Source organism: Gekko japonicus, unplaced genomic scaffold (assembly GCF_001447785.1).
Source record: "Gekko japonicus isolate JY-2015 unplaced genomic scaffold, Gekko_japonicus_V1.1 scaffold402, whole genome shotgun sequence".
Classification (NCBI taxonomy): domain Eukaryota; kingdom Metazoa; phylum Chordata; class Lepidosauria; order Squamata; family Gekkonidae; genus Gekko; species Gekko japonicus.
Genome location: NW_015166434.1, coordinates 549,112 through 555,344, shown reverse-complemented (window position 1 = coordinate 555,344; position 6,233 = coordinate 549,112).

The window sequence follows — 6,233 nt, the reverse complement described above, 5'->3', positions numbered from 1 at the left end:
ACACTTAGTAAGTAATGTAAGTAAATCTCATGGATTTCAATGTGACAAAAAATTGATTGTAGTTCTCATCCACACATGTACAATGAGAAATGCACATACCTTTGTATATTTCCTACATTAGGAGCACATTTGTTGTGATCACTACTGAATAACTCCACAGTAGATATTAGTGACACCAAACGTTCATCTTTCCTGTGATGACTTTATGTCTTGAACCATAAGCAGTTGGTTTCTCTTAGAGACCGGATGCATGGATGATATGGGAATTAGATTGGAACTGAGCTGAAAGCACAATATGCCTAAATTAATAAGGGCTAGGTGGGAGTTTTCAATGAGCCACTTCAAAAGAGAAGAGACAGTTGATATCTGCCACCTTTATTCTACAGGAAGAGCTCTGTCGGCCAATTACAGCATTTGCTGTTTTGAAGTAAGCTAGGGCCTGCACATCTCAGGAGACTTCAGACTGATTCATTCACTGAGTGGTTTTTGTTAACCTGAAGCAAGTAAATCAGATTGGAAATATAGGGTTTTTTAAAAAGTTTTTATAAAAGTGCATCAAACTGCCTCACATAGCTCAATGGATTTTCCTTCATCCACTGTTGTCTTAAAAGTGCAGATGAATAACCTGCTGACAGAAAAAACAACTTGGCATTGTTCCCCAAAGTATAAATTGTCTCATGGCCTTCTGCTAAGTAGGGTGACTTCAATGCACCACAACCAGAAAGCCACATGCTCAGATCTCTGCAGCTTTACTCCCCATTTTTCTTTTTTGTGAAATTATTGCAGAAACAAAACACAATTTTCTTCAAGCTGCACAAAAACTAACTCCTTTTAAAGTGGCAGGTTGTGTTGTAGAGCTGAAATTCTGTTTGCAGTGCAGTTCTTCCTACACTTTCATTTTAACATTTTACTTTGTTTAATATTTTCCTTTATCTTTCATCATTATAAAAGGAAGAAAGGTCCTGCTTTTAGTATTATTGCATCTAAATAAAGATGGATGCATTTGGTTGATATTCAAATAACTATGCAATGAAGAAATGCTGATGGTCTTATTTATTTCTCTGTATTGCTTTGCTATGTATTCAAAATGATGTATGATTAAAACAGGCATCACAAACCTGTGAAAGAAAAAAAAGTACATACAATTAAAGTAAATAAAACACCTCAGATAAAAAAATAATAATCAAAGTCCAGTTGCCCAACTTTTTCCCAGGGACTCATTAAACGTCTCCTTAGCAGGAAGGCTTTAAGGCTTAGGTGATAACAGTAGGAAAGGCTTCATTAGTTCTTCAAAGAAGCCATTCCAGAAAATTAGGATTGTTGCTGAAAAGTCATGGGATGTTGCTGCAGCAGTATATGCTTGATTCAGTAAGAGAACTCTCAAAAATACCTACTGAGCAGATCTCAACAGATGTTTGGGCTCACACAAGGAGAGATGTTACTTCTGGGGTGTGGTCAGACAAGCACTTGGATCTGTTGTTGTTGCTTCTCACTAATGAATTTAAATTGCTTTTTCAGACAGCAAGATCTGTATCCCATCTCACAGTCATCATTCCCCCATGCTCACCCTCCACTTTCCCGACACTGGATAAAGTCCAGTATTTACTGAACCTACCAGGTTCACCACACATATCCAAATGTCTGATCACTCCATTGCACGCTCAAGCTGTTTGGGAAGTCTGAAGATTCCGCTCTGTGGCTGCCATTTTTTTTTAACTCAGTTAGCCATGTGTGCATAAGTGCATATTCATGCCTGGATTGTGAATCACCACTCGATGGCGAATAGGCACTTCTGTGCATGCACAAAAAGGAATATCTTTTTAAAAAAGATGTTGCCTGAGTACCTGCAATCACCACAAAGACCTCCCAGTATACAACAATCAGTAAACACAAACTGGGGAAGTCGCTATTAAGTGCAAATAAATATATTGAAAAAATACATCAAATGATAGACAAATATGCAAAATTACAGTATCATATTCAAAAAGTATATAAAGTCCAAAAAGGTACAATGACAAAAATTCAAGTACAAAGATTCCAAAGATTTATGAAGAGTCCGGCTTCAACTTCATTTCGAGGGAAGACTTTATCAGAAGTGATTGACTATGAAAAATATACAATATATACATAGTGTTTTAAAGATCTATTATTCAATAAATTAAATAATAATTAAATAACTGGACAAAATAAATGTAAAACTCTTTTACCACCAAGTAGTGTGTACTTATTTCTTATTTTTCAGGTAAGCAGGTTATTCTCTATGTTGCTATGTACAACAAATGTCACTCCAGATGGAAGAGGTCCAGAAACAACTTAAGGAAAATAGGCAAGCTATTTCAGCTTTGACTAAAATAACAAGTAACCTGGAAAACAAATCAGAAGAGGTAGATCTTAAATTTGAAGCAGTAAAATCTAAACAGGACTCTATGGAAGAAGCCCTTATAAAATTAGAGTTTGATAAAGTAGCTTACATTTTAAGATTTCAAAATGTCCCAGAGAAGAATAAGGAAGATTTAAAACACATGATGGTGCACATTCTCACAAAATATATGAATACAGAAGAGATAGATGAAGTTCATAGATAGATATATGTCGCCTATAGAATGAATTCAGTATATGCAAAAAGAAATAAACTTCCCAGAGAAGTACATGTAAGATTCCACAAGAGAACAATAAGAGATAAAATTCTCAAAGCAGCAAATGAAATACTTATACAAATAGAAGATACAGAAATAAAAATCTTAAAAAAATACCAGAGAGAAATGAATAGATTATATGGATCTTACAAGCATCTTGAGAAAAAATGAAATCCCATATAGATAGCTACTTCCTTTTTACTTACAAGGGGAAAAGATACAGAATTAACTCAACCTTCAAAGCAGAAGACTTCATTAAAATCCATGGAGAAGATTTGAAAACTGAAGAGGAGAATCGGACACTACAGAAGAGGAGGACCAGGACATACAAGGGGCATCAGGGACAACAAGGAAAACTTCAGCAACCAGAAAAGCAGTAAAGATTACAGCATCCCAAGTAGTTACAAGACTTCAACAGAAGAGCAGGGATGATACCAAAACATAATCACAAGATGGACAGAAGACAAATAAAGTTAATTTCAATAAATGTTAATGGACTGAATGCACCTCAAAAAAGAAGGCAGATATTTCAACAATTGAAAAAGGTGCAACTAGATACTATATATATTCAAGAGACTCATATAATACAAGCAGATCAAAAATATCTGGAAATTTAAAATTTTTGGAAAATCTTTATCTCTTCAGATAAGGAAAAGAAGAAAAGAGGGGTAGTGACATACGTGAAAGATCACTTACACCCTGAACTTTTACACAACTCTGAAGATGGCAGAATTTTGATAATCCAAATACAAAGACAAGGTAAAGCAACCTTGATTGTAAATATATATGCACCTAATGAACATCAGCAAAAAATTATAAACTTTTGCAAGAACTTATATCAAAACAAAATTTTGAAATGTGTTTAATTGGAGATTAAAATGCTGTATTTGACAGATTTTCAGATAGAAAAACAACAACTGGAAAACAAAAGTAAGGCAACTAACTTCTTAACATATTTTTTACAATTGGCAGAATAATATAACCTGGTGGATTCCTGGAAAGTCAGAAACCCATGAAAGAATGACTTTACCTTCTATTCAGCGAGACATAAGTCACGGTCAAGAATAGATTTGTGTTGGATATTAAAAAATATATATAAATGACTTACTACAGAAGTACCAGCAACTTTTGCAGACCACAATCCTGTTATGTTCATATTACAAGATACTCCAAAGAAAAATAGATAGTCTATGAATACCTTCTTACTGAAGAATGAAAAAATTGTAACAGAGACTAAAAAAAGAATTTCAAATGCTTTTTAAAAATATCCAGCCAGAGATCTCTATTAAAATTGTATGGAATGCATTTAAGGCCTATGCTAGAGGCTGGATAATCAGAGAAGCTGGACATATTTTTTTCCATTTTTCCATTTTAATTTTTGTTTGTATTGATGTTTAATATTCATACTCCTTTTCAGCAATATTACATAACATAAACAAACATCAAATACATCATTTCCCCCTTTTATCATTCCCTCCCCCCATCCCCCTAGTGACCAGAGAGGGGGAAAAAAAAGATCTTATTATTATATCAGTAACCATAAGCACACCCTATGGAGTTTTATAAATACATCTTTATTGACCCCCTAGAGAAGCTGCACATATCAGAAAACAAAAGACAATTTTTTTTCTCAAATTAAGGAGCAAATTAAAAAAAACAGGAAGAAAAGTGTCAGAATCGGACCCTTGCCTGGTCATTGGGTCAGTATACGTGCATGTCTGAGTCTCTGATGTACATAGCTTTGCTCTGCTGAATGTTATCACTATTGCTTTAGCCATTTCCTCCTTGCTTGTAGTTCCCAAGCCTCATGTAGCACCTGCCGGCTTTATATCAATCTGTCAGCAATGTTCCTCCTCTGACATTCCTGAAGAGGAGAGATTGAGACAGGCCTGTGTGAATGTAGATAGCCACGCTTGTGTAACACTGTGAAGTAGAGCCTCCCCCGTGAAGGCTATGAGAGATTCTTCGCTATTCTTATTTTTCATGGCCTAAGGAGAGTATCAACTGATAAGCATTCTCACCAAGTTAATTGAACTGTATTAACCTGCCTAATTAATATGTAATCATGATGTGTGTATGAAGGCTGGACCAGAAGTCTTGTAGTTCCCAATTCTGTAATGTTCCTCAGTTCTGTCAAAGTGTTTGACTTGTCTGCAACTTTCCTGACTTTCTACAATAAAGCCAATCAAAGGACTTATTGCGTCTGAGATTTACTGCCCTGTCTGACAGATTGACAGAACTTTCATTTTCCCTTTGAACTGAACCCCCACACACACACTAGGGATGGGGAATGGAGAAGAATGTGCCGAGGGAGGCTCAGAGGCTATGGGAATTGTACAGATGGAGACGGAGAAGAAGCCTCGTAAGCCATTAGGAGCAAAGCCCAAGAGACAAGTGGGGTTCCAACCTTCTGACCAATGGGAGGAACCCCCTTGGCTGGGAAATTTTAAATGACCCAATAACTTTTTCTGAATTGACAGAAGCATTAAAAAAACAAAAAAGGGTGAAGACCCCAGGTCCTGATGGACTTCCTGCAGAATTCTATCATGTTTTTGAAGATCAACTGATAATGCCTTTAAAATATATAATACAAAACATAAAAACTGAAGGTAAAATACCAGACATTTGGAATGAAGCCTTGGTAACTCTGATACATAAACAAAATACTGAGGAGAGAGAAATCAAAAGTTAAAGGCCAATTTAATTATTAAATGTGGACTATAAAATTTATGCCTCTATTTTGGCTGCAAGATTGAATATTGATACAATTAATCAAGACCAAGCAGGTTTTCTTCCAAAAAGACAACTTAGAAACAATGTAAGAACTATATTAAACTCTAGTGGTAAAGCCCATTGTAGAAGTAATACAATGAGCTCTAGACGTCTCTGGGCCGACGTGGTGGTGCAGTCCGCCCCCAGCCACCTCGCCTACTTTTGGGGGTGGGGGGCAGAATTGATGGTGCCGGGTGCCATTTTGGTGGTGCAGGTCGCTAGGCGGCCAAGTCACACCCTGGCAAGAGCGGGGCGAGGCTGGCGGCCATGGTGAAACAACATGGGGCCTGCTGCTGGCAGTCCCGGGCACCCTCTGCTGGTGGCATGGGTTGCTGGGCGGCCAGGATGCAGCCCGGCAGGAGTGGGGCAAGCCTGGTGGCTGAACTGGGGCCGTGTGGCACCACTACTAGCTATCACCATGCAGCCGAGTGTTGCCTCGTGGCTCCTGGCGATTCAGCTTCCGGGAGTGTCAGCTGAGGATTGCACTTGGCCTGGTCCCAGGAACAGGCCACTGGTGGCCCCTGGCAGCTTTTAGCGGGACAGCTCAGGGAGGGCCTGCGGTGCATGGCCTGCATGTGAGAGCAGGGTAAGCCAGGTGGTTGTGCTGGGGCAATGTGGGGCCTGCTGCTGGCAGTCCTGGGCCCCTGCTGCTGGTGGCGTGGGTTGCCGGGTGGCCAAGTTGCGCCCCGGCAGGAGTGAGGTGAGCCTGGCAGCTGAACTGGGGCTGCATGTGCCAGGGCTGGCAGTCAGCGAGCAGCTGAGCAGTGCCCCGCGGCTCCTGGTGACTGGGTTCCCAGGGTGGCGGCTGCTGAGGCATGCACTTGG